General features: G+C 42.0%; 1 protein-coding gene across 1 annotated transcript in view; it reads right to left on the reverse strand.

The window, feature by feature from the left end:
- Nucleotides 1–10,878, reverse strand: part of SATB1 (SATB homeobox 1) — a 98,449-nt gene extending 87,571 nt beyond the window's left edge. The window contains exon 1 of the mRNA XM_081234417.1: nucleotides 10,697–10,878. The gene's annotated coding sequence lies outside the window, so the exon portion shown is untranslated. The remainder of the gene's footprint in view (nucleotides 1–10,696) is intronic.
- Nucleotides 10,879–18,787: the final 7,909 nt, after the last annotated feature.

Raw genomic sequence — 18,787 nt, forward strand, 5'->3', positions numbered from 1 at the left:
CAGCATATTTACGAAAAATTTTGATGGGGACCAGGTTGTAACTGTTTTGAGACTGTAATTGCTTTAAAGATGGACAATACCCACTGTTTTATTACTTCTGCAACTGAAAAAAATACTACACATTCATATCATATTTAATGAAAATTAAACTTATCTCCCTGTGGAGGTAACAAGACTCTCAAAAATAACTTTTAGGTTCACTTTGCACAAAGGGGTTTTGTCACTAAGAATTTACAACACTGCAAGCTAGGGTAAAGGCATCTTTGTGGCTGGCATATGCTGTAGTTTCAGATATAAGCCAAATCTTGGGGCATTCTCAATAGATTTGAAAAATCCAACTGTTTGGCCAACAACCTAGTATGAATAAATGTACGTATGATATACATATAGCATAACATGATATACACATTCACAGATACTATTTGCATGTCATACAAGAGAATGTCACACAACTTAAAACTAGACAACCACAATTTTCATCAGAAAGTCTTTAAAACCCAGAGTTAGTGTAATAGTGTTCTATCATTAGGCAACTCCTACAAAAAAAGGATAAATGACATAGTGGGAAAAGAAGTGGAGAAAAGGTAGGAAGCCTAGATTCAGGTCTTGCTTCTTCCTCTACCAACTAGAAGAGTTACCTTTCATAAGCCAAGCAGAACCCGGTTCTGTACCTACAAAGTGCTGGAAAAGAATCTGATCATCTTTAAGACCACACAAAAAAAGAAATTCTCTGCCCTTAAATTCAATTTAAAAAATCAAGTTCACTTTAAAGAGAATATAGAGATGTATAAGGAAATTTGTCACATGCTACATTAGATGTTTATCTATATATGAGACAGGTGTCAAACAAACAAATTAAAAAAAAAAAACCACTAAGGCAAAGGGAAACTTTAACTCACCAGATTCCATCTGTTACATCTGAATTCATGCATAATTGATTATCCATGACTGGTAAGTTCTTTTCTCACTAGCCGACCACAGTTTTCTAAACATTATGTATTAAATCACTAGTAAAGTAGACTACATTTCAGAAACAGCAAGGGCAGAATAAGAATATTTTAAATGAAAAATTACATGCCAGTTAATAATAATACAGCTGACCTATGTTTAAGGGAGAGAAATTTTAATCATCTGCATATTAAATATTAATAACCTATTCTGTTATTGTTATAATAAGGTTAAGTAGGCTTCTCCATGCTTAAGGAAAGAGGGAGAACTAGGAATGCACAATAGTGCAAAAAGATACAGAGACGGGAGACAGACATAAGGAAAATGTGTCAACAATAAACAAGAGGAAATGAAAAAGAAGGAAAAGATGAAGGTGGAAACTAATCTCTATGTGTCATTATGACTGCCAGAGTACTGGCAAAGAAGCAGCATCCTTTTATTTCAATTTTAATCATTTCTGAATTTTAATACCCGGCTCCTTTTGTAATTCTCCTGGCATTCCCCATATGCCTCCAACCCAGCCAAAACACCAATGTAAATGAAATGGCAGGCAACCACACCACTGATATAGCCTCCCCAAAGAACCTACCAGGTGACCAAAAGCAGAAAAAGGTATGTCTACCTTACATCCCTGAGGACCTCCAGCCAATTAACTGGCTGAATGTTCTCTATGTTCTTTAATTTTGCAAAGAAGGACAGTAGTTAGGTAATCTACAGATAGAGAATCATTAAAAAAAAAATAAAACAAGCCAGTAGTAATACAATAATCAGTGACCATCAGGGCCTGGAAAAATGAGTTTGCTCTCACTGGCACTAAAGGAGCATCACATGATTATTTAATTACAGCTCTAATTTTTGTCTCGTGGATGGCAACATATCAACAATTAATAGGGCAAATAGAGGAGACTGCTTTTAAAGAGACAGAATGTGCATGATAATGGAATAGGTCACACAGCAGTGTACTGCTTCAGGAATACTTTTCTTTGTGTAACTAACACTGTCCTGTAAAGAGCCACACACATGAAAATCAATTTAAAGAGGAAGTGTCTTTTTTAAAGATAACTTTCCTAGAATGGCCAGAACTTTTCAGAATGTTTTAGATGCACCTAACACAACCCTTAAGGAATGGAGTGAAATCTTCATTAATATAAATACCCTAACTCTCAAAACATTTTAAAATAATGGATACAGCTACAATTTAAAAAAATCTATTTATGCAAATAATCATGGCGGATATTTATCCAGTGGGGTCCTGAAAAAAATCATTATTGTAGAAAAGAACAGATAGAGGTCAATCAGACTTGGGCCACATAGTATTTTTGGCCCCAGAATATCAGAAAAACCATTACATGGTAGCCTAACTGCAAGGACCTCCAGGGAGTGCTCTGTGCTTATACCAGAATAGGTTGTTACCATAACTGAACACCAAAGGACCATGAACCTAATCAGACAGACTTTGCCTCATCCTCAAGGTCAGTGAGGATAAAACAAACCCCAGTGCTACTGTCCAAAATGACAGAGCACAGAGAGAAAAAAAACACTCAATTATCCAGAACACGGGCATGTGTAGATTAAGTGTGCAGATAACCCCAGTAAAAACAGAAAATTAGAGAGGAAAGTCTTTTCCCATTAAACCATATCAGCACAAGCTAAATTCACTATTTTATTATTAATTTAGCAAATCTTTAACGAGTGCTCTCCACGCAAGACAGAACGCTAAGTGCGAAGCTTCTACTGTTTTCTATAACACAGACATGTACCTTACATTGAATTTTTTTCTTGTAGTTGAATACCTTGTAGAAATAAATAAGGGCAGCACCTAAAGATTTGTAAAGTGGGAATCCTGGTGCATTTTTAGGTGCTGTATTACAAGGTTACATGGTCAACATATCCAGGTTAACCAAGGGAGTTCAAATAGTTAACCAATTTGATAGAATTGTCTAAGGCAGGCTCAGTCCAGCTTTAAACCTCACTAGTTTCAGTCACGCATTGTTCTGCCATACCAGAAGCCAAGGCAAAAACCCAGGCTTTAGATTTGGAAAATAAAATATTCTTAGAACTGCTGCTATGATCAATTGCTCAAATGTATCTTAAATATCAGGTTACAGAGAATCGTAAGAAAACATAGCTTGGCTCAAGAAACAGTGACTAAAACGATTCCACAAAAAGTAGTACTAAGAGGTGCTAAATCAACTCAATAAGTTTTTAATGGCTTATGTTGGCCAAAGTCATCACAAAACAAAAATGTAGGCATCTCAAAATATAATGTGGGAAGGCTAAAACTACTGAGGGACACTGATTTCTAAAGCCACTGGCAAAAGTGATCAAGCCAATGCTAATTACAAAGGAAAAAAAAAAAAGAAGCAGAAGAAAATTGAAAATCTTACATCCCAGTGAAAAGTTTTAAAATAAGTTGCTTTAGTAGAAAACACTCTGATAATTCTGGACCCAAAATCTGACTCCATACATTCTAAAAGACTATTTTGAAAAGAGTCTAGCAAGCAGCAGCTTGTATGTAAGAGTATACATCATTCTTTTTTAACATGACTGTTAATATACAGTTAACATGTCTCAGAAAAGGCTGTAATTAACTGTCTACTGCTCCAATAACACTAATATGTGTAGAGTATTATTAAAATACAATGACTCCTTACAAAGTAAGACTGTCATTTTTAAACTTTTAAGATAATGTTCTAAATTGTTTTTGAGTCCTCTTAAACCACCCCAAAGACAGCCCACCTCTAACAAAAAAAAGTTAAAGCACAGTTATTAAAATATTGTTCCAACCTCTCACAGCCTGGAGATATCTGTCTACTATTAGAACATCTAGGTATCATTTATTTCAATTGGTGAAAATATAGTGAGAAACACTTGGATTATTAATTCTAGATATTCTTTTAAAATTTAAAACTGTAAGCATTTGAACTGAGTGCTTTCTTTACTGATAAAATATTTTTATCAGTGAACAGGAAAAAAAGGTCTGCTATATCAAGAATGATCACATAGCCCTGTTGTTAATCCCCAGTGATTTCCATTGTCTGGTTCACTGGAACAGGAAAACTCAATTGCATTCAACATCAAACAGCTAATTATGGATACACTATATTCAAGACTATCTCAAGTTTAAAAGATATCTGCATATACTAGGTTCTATTTTATTTATAGTATTTATTACAATAAGATATCTACAACAGAAAACCTCTTTTACCTTAAAGTCCTTAACATTATAAACATTAAAAGGCCAAATTGTCTTTTGCATGCTCTTAACGGCATATCAGAAACCATTGAGTAAGACTAGAAAAGAACCTCTAGCAATCAACTCTACTATATGCCCAGCTTCCTGGAAAACTGCATCTGAAGAGTTCCCCCTCTCACAGATTACTGACTACCTTTTCTTTAAATATCTCAGGGAAAGAAGATCTAGTAATTTCTCCTGGGAGCTTTCTACCACATTTCACCACCCAGAGTAGAATTCACACTGCAGAATTTCTGTTGGTATCTGGTCCCAAATCATCTCTCGCTGAGAAAAAGCAACATCCCAACACAGAAACCTCCCCTGGACACTAAATGCTGGTCTCTCCCTCTGGCTATAGCCCTGATTCCCCATATGGAACTTTTCTGCCACTTACCCTCCAAATATCAGAGGCTGCTCTCCGAATCTAGCCCTACAAGAGAGCTCTCAAGAAGTAGTCTTTGACGAGGTGACAATGACGAAGTTCTCTCTGGCACTGCTAGCAAGGCAGAAGCATCCCCAAATGAGGTGGTTCCCAGTTGCCTGTGTAGCAGCTGGACCATTACTGCAGTTCTGAGGGTACGTCACAAATCAGGTCATAGCTCTGGGTAGGGTCCACCCACTTCACCGGGTACAACGCCCTCCATTTCCGGCACACCTGGGGGGAAGGGGTGCCGAGGAAGGGGTGGAGGGAAATGCAGGTCCACAGACATCCTAGCAAAGGCAGGACCAAGTGCAGCCTGACACCTGCTTCTTCTGCAAGCATCTCAGCTTCATTTGGGGGACCTGCACCCCTAAGGTGCAGCAACAACTCGTGCCACAATAAGCAGGCTCTCAAATGAGTGATGAGTGTAATAAAATATTGCACAGTTAAATGTTTTATCCAGCAAGGTCGTTTCTCCACTGGAAACTGAACCAACTCTTAATGTTTGATTACAAGACACTTCACTACCAAATATCAAATAACTGGACTGAATAAATTTCAGCTGAATCTAGGGACATAAATGCTGGGGTACCGGTTAACTAATTTTCATCTCTCATAACTAAACTGGATCACCGCATAAGCTAAATTACATCCTTGAGAGTCCTTTGAAAGAGGTGATGAGAATTTCTATTTACGAACCTTCAGACAGCAACAACTGTGGAAGTGATACAGAATAACTTGAAAGAATAAAAATAGGCCAATATGCTGGAGAAATGCTACGCTACTAAATCTCACCCTGAATATATATACACACAATCTGTATCTATTTACTCTGAAATGAAATATCTGATCTTAAAAAAGACTTAAAAAAATAAACAGCAAAAGGTACCGTTGGCATAAGTTCAAAAGTACTAAATAATGTGTGTTAATGTGTTGATCACACTCTATGAAGACATCAAGTTGAAAGAGACTTACCATTGAGAATAACACTTAGGAATGATATATAAATTACCATAGTAGACACTTTTTCTCTGGGAGAGAAAGAGAAGAACCTTGTGTAACAGATTTGATTTACATGCTGTATTAAGACCACATTCTGCTCTGATGTCAATGGAACATGTGATTAGAGATTAACAACCGTGTGTACAGGATGAGTGTAAGAGCTACTTACAGAGCATACTTGAAAATGAGCACTTTCTCAAGTTAATAATAAGTTTTGGAATTCAACTTTAACAGTATTTTGAAGTTTCTAGGGGTCTCCAAAGAGAATGGGCTTTCAACTTAAAAAGAAAAACAACAAATGCATTTAGTACTGTAAAAAATTTGAAATTCAAGGTTGGCAGATTAAACAAAAAGACAAAGGAGGCAAGAATATTTTCAGAGGAAAGTTAACAGTGTTAATCAATCAATCAATCAATCAGTCAATGTGTCCCACTTTATACTCATATTTGCAGACCTCCATTAAAAACTGAAGCATTCCATCTATGGCTTGGAATAGAAGACACTTTATCAAAGTTATTATCTAAGAAATCAAATAGTTGAAGTTATCTCTTTGGAGTTTTGTAGAGAGTTTAATTTAGCAAACGTACACTTGAATGTGTCTGAACATATTTGTCTTGAGGTTGCTCTAAGATGACTATTTTAAGTGGCATGTGGATTCTTTGGGGATTTGGATATTATAGTTGAAGTATGCAAAGGAAAAATGTATAATATTTCTTTCAACTGATTCTCGCAGGACAAAAATGAGAAGATAAAATGACTCTTTTTAAAACTTTAGCCACTGGGAAATGATAAGAAAACTCCTCTCGACCCCTACCCCCAACCAGAAAGAGTCTAAAGCCCTGGATTATAGTACAGGTAGATATTAAAATGGAGACAGAGCCGTTATTTAGTGGTGACAGGAATATAAATACGTGCACTAACCTATAAACCGGTATTTACTTCAGGAAGGTAAGTAATATTTTTCCTCTGATTGCCGAGCTGTCAGTTTAATGCAGCGTAAATAAACAGTAGGTGCCTGCTAGCTTGAAGTAGGAAGTGTTCATTCCACACGAGGAACAGATTACTGAAGCCTGATGCTCATCGTGCTGAAACATAACTTTCATTTTACCAGAAAAGACACCCTACCGTGGAGGATTTTCGTGCCTGATCTATTAATTAACTTAACTCTGTTCTGTCAAAATGTAAACCAATTTGTTAAAAGCATCCCAGAGTTTTGGACTTTGAAAACCAACTGGAAACGCAAGAAGGATGACTGGTCTGTAATCTGATCACAAATGCTAAAAATGACTACTTAGTATAATAAGCAGAAACTATACAAAACCAAAAAAGACAAAGAACATATTTAAATAGAGAATTTAATCATCTCAGTTACCGAATTTACTCAAAATCCTCCTCCTTTGCTAATTAAAAGCAGCTGGCACCTTTCATATTTTGCAACCCTGTGCTACTTAGGCCTGTTCAATGTGTGTGCTTATTCTGCTCTCTGAAATATCTAAAGGTAAACCATTCATAAAAATCCGATCACATTCTTTAATTCTAATCAAAATATTACTGAACTCCCCTGAGAGAAGTGGAAAGTAGGAAGAGCAAATGATGATACCCTTCCTGACAGCATTCATGTAAAATGTGGTTTTCTTCCCATTTTCTATATACCACAAAGCTCTGACAGTATAGAGCAACTCATATTCTCCTTATACATAAGCACAAAGCAAAATATCTCCTGGCATCAGTTAAGATGAGAACTTACCTTATCTAAAAAGTATAAAAGGTAATTTGGGGAGGTTTCTATTTAAAACCTGAACAAATTCTGATCATTAATCAGTGGACTGTAAAAGTCAAATGCAAAAACACCCAACATTTTTGCATCTGACTACAACAGGTCCAGACAGAGTCTGAAGATCGATTCGGTCATATGCATTTATTTTATATACTTCATCACTCCCAAGTACGAACATGACACAAGAGTCATCTGAGACAACACGTCTTAGAAGAAAAGATGTGTTTGTGTAAAGGGCATATCTGTGTGTGGCCCTTTTGGAAATTTACAGAGCAGATGAAAAACCACCAGAGTGCTTTATAGAGTCCCTGCTGTATATCCATGTTGTATTTAGCTTAACAGTGTTTGTAACCAAAAGGTTTTAACAATAATGAGGAACAGGTGCCTGTCACCTGACCTTTTAGGCCTAATTTACAATCCGCAACCTGTCACATGAAAAAAATCATTGAAAATCTCTCCCAGATATTTCAGTCTTTGCTAATTTAATGCAGACTTGCCTAACCATCACTCAGCACATCATCTTATTCAATCGCAGGTTCATATAGCTTGGCAACAGACTTCTTTGCAGAAATAAACCATTATTCATTTTGTTGTTGTTCTTGTTTAACATGCTGAGAGACAAAAGAACTCCTTTTGTAGATTATCAACCAAAGAATATATTAATTTATTACAACAACTGAACAAAAGGCATTCCTTTGGAATACTTTTACATACAAAGAACTATTATTTATTACATATTTCAGCTTGTGGGAAAATGAAGAATGCATTGATTCTGGAAATAACTATTCAGACTTTTGGAAGTTCTTTAAGTCTTCTTTCTCTGCTGATCTTTTTTTTTTTTTCCTGCTTCCTCCCTTCATCCCCCCCTTGTCCCCCCATACCCACCCCCCACACATTTTAGGGCACTAGTACTTTAGGAAGGAAATCCCTATTTGTTCTTTTTTCATCCATCATTTGTATTCATTATTTAGAAAGGAATACAAAATTGTGCAGTGATTCTTATTTCTCTTGTATAATCTTGTTACATGTAGCCATACTCAAATTTAACAATGCTTTGTATTTTATAGCTACTGTTTACATATTATGTATTACATATGACTGAACGACTCTACATTTAAAATATTGTTTCCATTAGGAAACATATGAAATAATAAGTGTCAAATGGAGATGAAGAATAAACATGCCTGGTATATTTATAAAATGTATAGTCATTTAAAATGTGCACAAATAGGATACATATTTTGCTACTGTTACATTTTATATAGAATACACATTGTCTAAGGTGTATTTAATAATGTGCCTAACCGAGTTAGTTAAAGTATTTATGTCTGGTGATTGTGTTAAACACTTGGAGAGGTAGTGAAAGATACAGCCAGTTACTCCTGCTAACTAAAGTTGAAATTATGCACTTATTATAACCTTTTCTAACAATGTGAGAAAAACAGAGTAAATATATTAAAATTGTTCCACAACAGATGCTTAGGTTGTTAATATTTAAGATGCCTATTCATGCTATTCCTGTCTGCACATTTGTCAAAAATGTAAGCCTGAATGCTAATGTTTGCCAGCAGACTGGAGCAGCCAGTATACGAATGTACTGCTGTTCTACTAAAATAATATGCAATAGAAATAAAGGACCGCTGCTAAATCGTAGCACGAGTACCACACAGCAGATTAAAGGTTTTTAGAGCAAACACCTCAACCTTGGCTTTCTCCAGTCTTACTTATTTTTTTTTCCCCCAGCTACTTCTGACGACAGAATAAATCTTAATTCCTGACAACTCAGAAAAATCCACTTTAGATTGGGTGTAAATTTCAAGAAAGTTTCAGCGGGATGAGTTACTCTGTCAGCAGCACAAACACTGTAGATTTCAGGGACTGCTTAGGACAAATCCTGACACCCAGCAAGTCGCATTTTACTCATTCTTACCCCCTCTTCTGTCCTCTTGGGAAACTCTGGTCCCCTGGCCTCCCAGGATGGAACCCCAGCCAGTCGGGGCAGAAAGGTTCTCTCTCCTGATAACAGGACGTCTTTCGCTTTTCTGTCTCTTTACAACCATGTGGAGTCCAAGTCTTAACAGCATTTGCCTGGAAATCCGGAATGCTGCTGAGAAAGTTCGCCCAGGAAAGGCGCAGAAGTCCAAACTGCCAACCAGGGCACTTTTGAGAGGCGATCCGGTGGTTGACGCTTGTAAGTGAAATTTGCTACGCTCTAATTAAGGTCAGGGCCAAAATCTCCAGCACGAGCCCTAAGCCCCTCTCCACCTTCTGGGGTCGCCCCCAAGAGTCCAGCTCGGTGGATTTCCCCGGTACGCGCCTGTCACTCCCCGGACCCGCCACCCGCCTGCTTTGTCCTTCTCATCGTGGTGGTCCAAACCCACGCTCCGCCGCCTCGGGAGCCTCGGTAGTGGGGCGCTCAGAGAAGGCCGCCACGCTCGGGTCGGGGCCGCAGGAGGGAGACACGGCGCGGACCCCGAGGCCGCACCTGTGATGTCTCTGTCCCTGCAAAGAGGGCAGCACCTCTTCCGGCCTCCAGCCCAACTCCAAACCCACATTCCCTCCAGCAGCGCCTTCAGGACCGACCTCATTACAACCGGCGAGGGCTCGAAACGCGGACTGCCGCCCTTTTCAAACTCCCGGCTCCAACTTGAGCACCCCGGGGCCCGAGTGGCTCCCGGGATGGAGGAGTTGACACAAACTTCTCAGGCCCCTCTCCACCACTGCTCCCAACCAGCCGCGCCGGCGGGGGGCGGAGGAAGGCGCAGATGGACCGGGGAAGGATGCTGAGCTTAACTTGCGATCCGGCGGGGGAACGTTTCCACTCCCCAGCCTACTCCGCCCGGCACCTTTCTGCCAGCCCGGCCCCGGGGCGCACAGAGAGGGTCTCCCTTTCCTCGTGTGCTTCCTTCGGTCTTTTCGATCCCCCTTTTCTCTTCCCAAAGGGGTTCTATACCCATGACCTGAAGGAGCTTGTTCAGCCGGGGTCTGTCGGGCAGGTGTGTGTGAGGGTGTCCACACCCCGAGAAAAAACGAATGGCATCTTCAAGTCCCCCGTCCCGGGTGCTCTCCCTCACTCTCCCGGCCACCCCTCCGGATCCGGCCGCGAGAGAGAGAAGGGGCTCGGAAGACCCCTGTCCCCGGGCGCCCACGAGAGGGGAGCCGAGTCGCCCCAACGACGGGCACCGCGGGTGGGTGGGTGGGCGCTACGGTGAAGTTTAGATCGATTCCGAAAAAAGAAAGACAGAGATAAAAGGGCAGGAGTAGGGGCCAAAAAGGAAAAAGAGAAAGAGAGAGGCAAAGGAGCAGAACTCACTCAGGCATGGGCGTTGGGGGCGGCGGTGGCTGTCGAGCACGGCCCGAGACCAGGCGCGGCTTCCCGGGCGGGCGCGGCGGCGTCGGACTTCCGAGGCGGCGGCTTCTGCCTCTGGTGCCGCCGCCGCCGGAGCTGCGGCTGCCGCGGAAGTTAATTGCAACTTGACTTTAAGTTGTCTTCTTTTCCCATCCGAAGTGGGCGTTTAAAGGGGAGAGAGAGGCGAGGAGCGAGCTAGCGAGCGCGCGGGGCCGAGGGAAGGAAGGGGGGGGGAGGAAGGAGATGTTAACGGGGGGAGGGAGGGGGCGGCGGCGGGGGCGGGAGGGGGAAGGGGCCGGCGGGAGTCGCTCTCTGCTCGGCGGTCTCGGCGCCCGCAGTCTGGAGGCGCACCGGGGCGGCCGGGGCGCCCCCCGCGGGAGCCCGCAGCAACCCGGGCGCGCATCCAGCCACAGCTCCCGGGCCGGGCACGCGGCGCCCGGGGGCTCGGCGGACCCCGCGTAGCCGCCGCCGCCGCCCGCCGCCTCCGAGGAGCGTGTGCGGCGCGAGGTGGCCGGCGGGGCGGCGAGGGCCCGGCCCGCCTCCCCGGCACCCACCCCGGCTTCTCCCCCTGGCGGTGGAGCCTTGGCGACCGCCGGCGACACTGGGCGCGCTGGAGCCCGAGCCGAGCCGAGCCCGAGTCGCCGCCGCCGCCGCCGCCGCTCCTAGGCTCCCTCCCAGCGCGCCGGCCCGGGTGTGGGGGGCAGCGGGCCGGAGGGGCGCGGGCGGACGAGGGGCGCGCGCTGCGATCGGCGCCGGAGACCGGACCCTCGGCCGCGAGAGTAAGTGTGGGCGCCTGGGGGAGCGCGTGGCGGTGCGCGGCGCGGTTCTTGACGCCCGCCAACCACCCCCCCCACCTCTCCCGGGCCCCCAGCGCGCGCACCCCTCCTCCAGCCGCCTGCGGCTTCCTCTTGTTGTTCGTTGTTTGGCTGGGCTTTTTTTTGGCTGGGGGGTTGGGGAGCGGGGAGCGGGAAGGGGATGATTGTAGCTGTGTGCCAGCGGAGGAGGAAGTCAGGTGAGAGGCCCCGACGCACCCCCACCCCCCGCCCCAAGCCAGCCTCCGTGGGGTGGATCGCTCCCCACTAGGGGCATGTGGGCCAGCTTTTTTCTCTCGTCAGTGTTCGGTCGAGACGATCTTTCCTAGAGGGCCTCCTTCCCTTCCAGCCTGCTCGGTGCACCTCTCTTCACCCCACACTCGCCCCGCTCAGCACCCCATCCAGGAGCGCTGCACCCCAACTGCGGAGCACGTGGCGGAAGGAGGAGGCGGGGACCCTCTTGCAGACCCCCCACGCCGCGCCCCTGCTCATTTATTTAATATCCTCCCGTCGGCAGCTGTACTTCTTTTCAACCCATTGGCAAAAGACGCGTAAACTGAGGTCCAATTTCTCCAAAAAGCGGGAAGCAAAAAGGGCAAGTGAGGAGGATTAAATGACAGCGGACTCGGAGAGGAGAAGGGGCGAGGAAACCTTTCCAAAAGGGGAGTGAAACTCCAGACACCTCTGCAAGGTCTGGGTGACTGGAGATTCAGGACCCCAGGCTAAGGAGAAACTGGAACTCGGTCAACTTTGCTTTCTTTTCTTGCCGTTCTTACCCCCAGCTCTAAGGGAGCTCACAGGTCTTTTGTGTTGTGTTGGCTTTGGGAAATGCGCACTGAGTATGACAATAGGAAATTACTACTGTTTACTCAAAGTTAAGAGAATCGCAGAAAGAAAAAACACAGTCTTTACTTTCTCTCTTCGTACTTGTGTGTGTGTGTGTGTGTGTGTGTGTGTGTGTGTGTGTAGTCGTTAAGCTCGAACTGCAAAACGTCCGTTTGTAACAATAAGGACGGTAGAGGCGCCTCGGTGTATTTTTAGAAGCTGCACTTTGAGTTCCTTTCACACAAGGCTCGCTCTCTTATGAAGACCCCATAAATAATTGTATTTAGAGAGCAGGAAACTATGGGAGCAGGACGGAGATTGCTAAAATCTCCATCTCGCCAGCGCAGAGCACTGTTTTGCAGTGAAGTTCCTGGAAAGTGGCAGTGGGCTGAAAATTCAGTTTTTCCTCAAAGCTCTGTTAGGTCCTCTTCTGTCAGATGTCTATGAATAAAGCACGCTGGGAAAATCCTGATATCTGTGCCCTCTTGTTTTACCTTTTGCACAGTGGTTGATTCTACTTTCAAGTCCTGGTGACAGCACATCAACTGTGCTGTATTTTTGTGTGGTTTTCAAATAAAGGATACTACTGCCTGTATTCACTCTGGTTTCTGATATGCCTGTTCTTTTCTATCAATGGGTATTGAATTCACTGGAATTTATCTGTCTTTTTCAGTTGATTGTCATTTTATGCAGAGTCGACAATTCTAAACATAAGAATGTAGAAAGTTTATGCATTAGTGTTCTTTAAGAGAACTAGCCCCTCGTTTTTTGTTTTGTTTTTTTTTAAGACACAGGTGCCCACTTCAGCTTCTGGTTCTAAAGCAAAGAAGTATAAGTGATTGCAATGGGCAAAACAAGATAAAACACAAGTTTTCCTTCCTGGACCACTTTCTGTCTCCACAGGGTCCAAGAGACACCAAATCCTCCTGCCTTCATTTACCAAAATGCTGAATTGCCTAACTAGTACCAATATCTCCATCTGGGAATGACATCAGGTTTGGAATGGAAAGAATAAATTCTCAGTCTTTAATTACTGCTTATTAGCAATTTCTTGAAGCAGGCAGCTGATTCTCCAATTCTGAAAGCCTGAAATGAAGCTTAGCAGAAATCGAAATATAAAAAACGGATTGTTTCTCCTCCCTTACACACTCTTACGTACTCATCTACTACTCCAAATTATCAACCAAGCCCCCAGAATTTAAGGTGTGATATGGTCCTCTGCATTAAACCAAGGGAACGTTTTGCCCCAACCTTTTGAATTTGCTTTCCCCTGGGGAAATAGTCTTATACAGAGAACTCATAGGCACTGTTATAATATAGAATGATGTAATGATGGGTACAGTGCATGAAATAACATATCTTGGTAAACTCTATGTAAACCCTGCCCCCTGGCACATAGTAGGAATACGTTAAATACTTACTGGATTAAGAAGTTAATGAAATATTGTAATTGGCCACAAATTCAATAGTACAGGGCTAAGGCTTTTTTTCAGAAGGAAAAATCATCTTGCCTGAAAGTTATTAGGGTAATACATTTGTGCTCCTAGTTTTTTTTTTTTTTTTAACAAGTCCAAACCTAATTTAAATGGTTGAAAGACAACTAAATCTGAAACATATCAATTGGTCAATAATAATAGCTAGTGTCAAAAGCTCATTATCTTCCTAGGAGAACAGACAGTAAAATATTACCTACTAAATAGTATGAGAAAGATGCAAAGGAAGAATAAAACAGTATTGGCCTACAAGGCACTTACTTGCTGGGAAAATGACATTATAATGTGAAAAGACAACTCAGCAGATCAGTAAATGGTTTGAGTCAAAGGAATATTTTTTTAAATAGATTTTTTTTTTTCCTTTTTAGACCGGAGGAAATAGACATCCTGAAGTTCCAGGTTGGAAGGCATCTTTAAAGTTGATTTGTTCAGTGAAAACTTTAGGGACATCAATACAAACATCTTGAGTGAAGGGAAACTCACCACTTACCTCCATAGAGGCAAGGATTTTATCTACAGAATACTTATCACAGAGTAGAGTTCAGTGTACACTGTGTGAATGAATAACATCCTAAGTAGTTAATTCCGTTTTTGTACACTTTATGACATCTTTGTCTTAAATTGCACGGAATCGGTCTTCCTAATACTTCCAGCCATTAGTCTTAGTTCTACCACCTGCTGCAAAACAGAGCAAATCTATTGTATTCATCAGGATAGGCTATGTTATGCCAGAGTAACAAACAATTCCAATTTTTAGTGACCTGTAATGGCAAAGGTTGTCTTCTTGGTTATGCGATGAGTCCACTGCAGGTCTACTGGTCTGTTCCATGTCTCCTCATTTAGGGTCGCAGGCAGATGGAACAGTTGCCACCTTGAATGTTTCATGTTGCTATGGTAAAAATAAAGATCACTCTGGAGAGTCTCATACTGGTATTTAAATGCTGCGGCCAGAAGTGACACACATGATTTGGACTCACAACTCATTGTCCAAGACTGATGACATGGCTCCATGGAATCATCCCAACAAGGCCAAATAGAGCAGCCTACCTTGTGCCCCAAAGTGGAGAACTATGGTACACAGCTCTAAAACCTGATATATTCATAGTGACTTGTGTCCACATGATCGCCTCCAGCTAACAGATTTCTTCCTGCCACTTTGTGGCCCAAATGTTCCACTTCTCAGGGTAAACGCTGCCAGAGAGACCACCAGCTTAAAGGGAGACATGCTGTGATTTCTTTCACCATCCACTCTCTGAATGCAGCCCTCTAACCCACCCCTCCCCCACCAAAATTTGGCACCCTATCAGTTTTAAGTCACTCTTTATATATTTATTAATATTATATACACTGTATTTTCTCAAGACTTGTTTTCCTGGAAAGGGTACAATGAACAGGAACTTTTAAGAGCTGCTATCAGAAGATGTCATGATCATTATCAAACTTTGAAATTTGGTCTCGAGTCATTACTTCCCTTATTTTAAATGTCACAATCTTGTGACACACACACAAAAATTCTCTTGGAAGTATTCATGCATGCATGCATTCATTCATTCATCCATATTTTTGTTCATTCAGTAAACATTCATCGTGTACCTACTAGATGCCGGGCACCCTATTAAGGGTTGGGGATATAGAGGTGGGTAGAGTCCTCCTTTTCAAGAAATACATTTTCCAATTGGACAGATGCAGAAAGAAGTTTGAATTTTGAATTCTATTAGAAGTGCAATGCTAGTAGAGGCACAAAGTGCTATGGGAACACTTGGGTAGAAGCAAATAACTCTCTGGCAGGATTGAGGAACGTTCCATAGAGGAATTGAACTAAGTCTTGAGGATGTATGAGATTCCTTTAGGCAGAAAAGGAAGATGGAGGGAAGATATTTCAAGCAGAGTCCAGCAGGAGTCAGAGCACGAAGGATGACAAAGCTTGTCATCTAGGGGACTACAGGGAATTCAGTGTGGCTGGAACACGGGGTCTTTGCAAAGGATGAAGCCAAAGAGCTTCAAATTGTGAAGGACCTTGAAGACATACTCTATAGAGTTTAGGCATCAAGGGATTGCAAACTCTTACATTTACCTTGGTCCAAGCACAAATGTAACTGAGCAAAGCAGATGGAGTTGAGACCATAAGCATTGGTCGGGACGATGGCAAGCAGGAGAGAGATCCTCTGCCTAAATGGAATGGTGACGGCCAATGGTACCAAGTGTCAGCTTTTCCAGCTTTTAAAGAGAAGCTACTGATTCAGATTGCTATGAAAAATTGAAATCTTAAATGTTGAGGACTTATCCACATTTTAAAGAACCCATGTAGGGGGAAAACGTCTACAGGTCAAAATCAGCTTAAGGACCCCCAGTCAGTCGCATGTTTCCTACTTTATGAGATAGGGAGTAATTAAAGCTTGTAAGGATGGGGTAACACCATCAGATCTCTTTAGAAAGGTCACTGTGGTGGCAGAGTGGATAGGAAAAGGCTGGAGCCGGGAGGGTCTAGTTGATACCACATAACCATCTGAGCGGTGATGCAAAGCCCTTTATAACACTGCCCATTTTATAGGACACAATTTCCCATGTATATAGGGGGTACCCAATAAATATTTGCAGAACTAATAAGTGAAAGAGAAGAAAACTGATGTTTTAGAAGGGGAGCACATATTTTGAGTGCTCCTTATGTTATACACTTCCTTTGCTAGACTGTTTATTTTTCAAGAGCAAAACAGTCTTTTTTTTAATGACTTTTTAAAAAGTTTATTGGAATATAGTTGATTTACAATGTTGTGTTAATTTCAGATGTACAGCATAGTGATTCAGTTATACATATACATATACATATACATATACTCATTCTTTTTCAGATTCGTTTCCCATATAGGTTATTACAGAATACTGAGTAGAGTTCCCTGTGCTATGCAGTAGGCCCTTGTTGTTCATCTATTTTATATATAGTAGTGTGTATACATTAATCCCAAGCTCCTAATTTATCCCTCCCTGCCACGTTCCCCCTTTGGTAACCATAAATTTGTTTTCAAAATCTGTGAGTCTGTTTCTGTTTTGTAAATAAGTTCATTTATATAATTTTTTAAAATTAGATTCCACATATGAGTGACATCATAAGATATGTCTTTCTCTGTCTGACTTACTTCACTTAATTTCCATTGGCAGATGAATGGATAAAGAAGATGTGGCACATATATACAATAGAATATTACTCAGCCATAAAAAAGAACGAAATAATGCCATCTGCAGCAACATGGATGCACAATGATCTTTTCTTGATCAGATGTAATTTTTCTGTATCATTCTCTGATACATATTATTGGATTTTTAAAATGCGTAAATCATTCAATGCGAGACACAAAGATCAGCAGGCATCAGAATATGTATTGTCTGGGACTAAACTTCCTGATCTTTCCACCTTATTGAGGAATGCCAGCTAAACAGATGGATCTTGTACTGGGCCCTAAAACTGTATTCTCAGGCTCTGTGGAACTACAGAGACCCATTTGTATAGCTTATGTATGTTTCTAGTGAAAACCAAATTCTTTATTACTGTCCTTCAGAGTATATTACAACTCAGTCTGTCCTATATCCATGTGCCTAAGACTGTCTCAATGATGTTAATTTTTCAATTAAAAAAATTGAGTGCACTAAACCCTCCTTTTTCCCAGCTCCTTTCCTGCTTTGAAAGCATACTTGCCCGCCATTCCACAGTCAGCAGTCTGCAAGAACACCCCACCTCTCCCATAAACGCCTGTAAAACTTTAGAAACACTAGGTATTCTCTCATAAGGTATGTGATTGGTTTCTTGTAGGTTCTGTTCCCATGGGCACATCCAGATTCTTACAGCCACTCAATTCACCGGACAATCAAATCTTTAAATTCTCAACAGCTCGCTCTACAAATTGTCATTTTTTTACTCAGCTTTCTTGAGGTATAATTTCTATACAATAAAGTTCACCCGTTTTATATGTTCCATGAGTTTTGAAGACAAAGGATCAGCATGAGCAAATCATAATACTTTACGTGAATTTCAGAGTAAATTAATAGATATAGGCAAAGCAGCCTTGGGTGTCTGACTGCCTGGATTCTAATCCTGGTTCAGCTGCCTGTATGACCTTAAACAAATTTCCTAATTTTCTGCCTCAACTTCCTCATCCTTATGATGGGGATAATAGTTGTACCCACCTCCTCTACAGAGTAAATGCCCAGGGTTTCAAAACAGCTAGTACTCAATACAGGCTAACAATTGCTTCTTTTGTTAATGTTGTTGCTGTCATTATGGTTCTAGTAGAAAAGAAATCCTGGGATCTAAACAAGAATAGAAAATGAATTGACTGGAATGTAAGTGGGGTAGAAGCAAGTCCCTCCTGGGTGATTTGCTGCTGTGCCAAGGGCACACAAAGCCGGAGAATAATGATGGCCACTATTTCTGGAGTACTTATTTTTTTACTTAAAGATTTTGGAAGAAATTCTTTTCCTATTAAAACAGTTATACATACACTAGAATTGAATGCAACGTTTTGCATGCTTTTTTTTTTTTTAATGAATTTGTTTATTTTTGGCTGCATTGGGTCTGCGTTGCTGTGCGTGGGCTTTCTCTAGTTGCAGCGAGTGGGTGGGCTGCTCTTCGTTGCGGTGCGTGGGCTTCTCATTGCGGTGGCTTCTCTTGTAGCAGAGCACAGGCTCTAGGCACCTGGGCTCAGTAGTTGTGGCTCCCGGGCTCTAGAGCACAGGCTCAGTAGTTGTGGCCCACAGGCTCATTTGCTCCGCGACATGTGGGACCTTCCTGGACCAGGGCTCGAACCCGTGTCCCCTGCATTGGCAGGCGGATTCTTAACCACTGCACCAACAGGGAAGTCCCCTTGCATGCATTTTTAGTGAAAACAAGAATCTTGAGACTTGGAAGGGGAGGGGGGAGGACTGCCTGGAGA

The sequence above is a fragment of the Mesoplodon bidens genome (assembly GCF_964165515.1).
Source record: "Mesoplodon bidens genome assembly, chromosome: 5".
NCBI lineage: Eukaryota > Metazoa > Chordata > Mammalia > Artiodactyla > Ziphiidae > Mesoplodon > Mesoplodon bidens.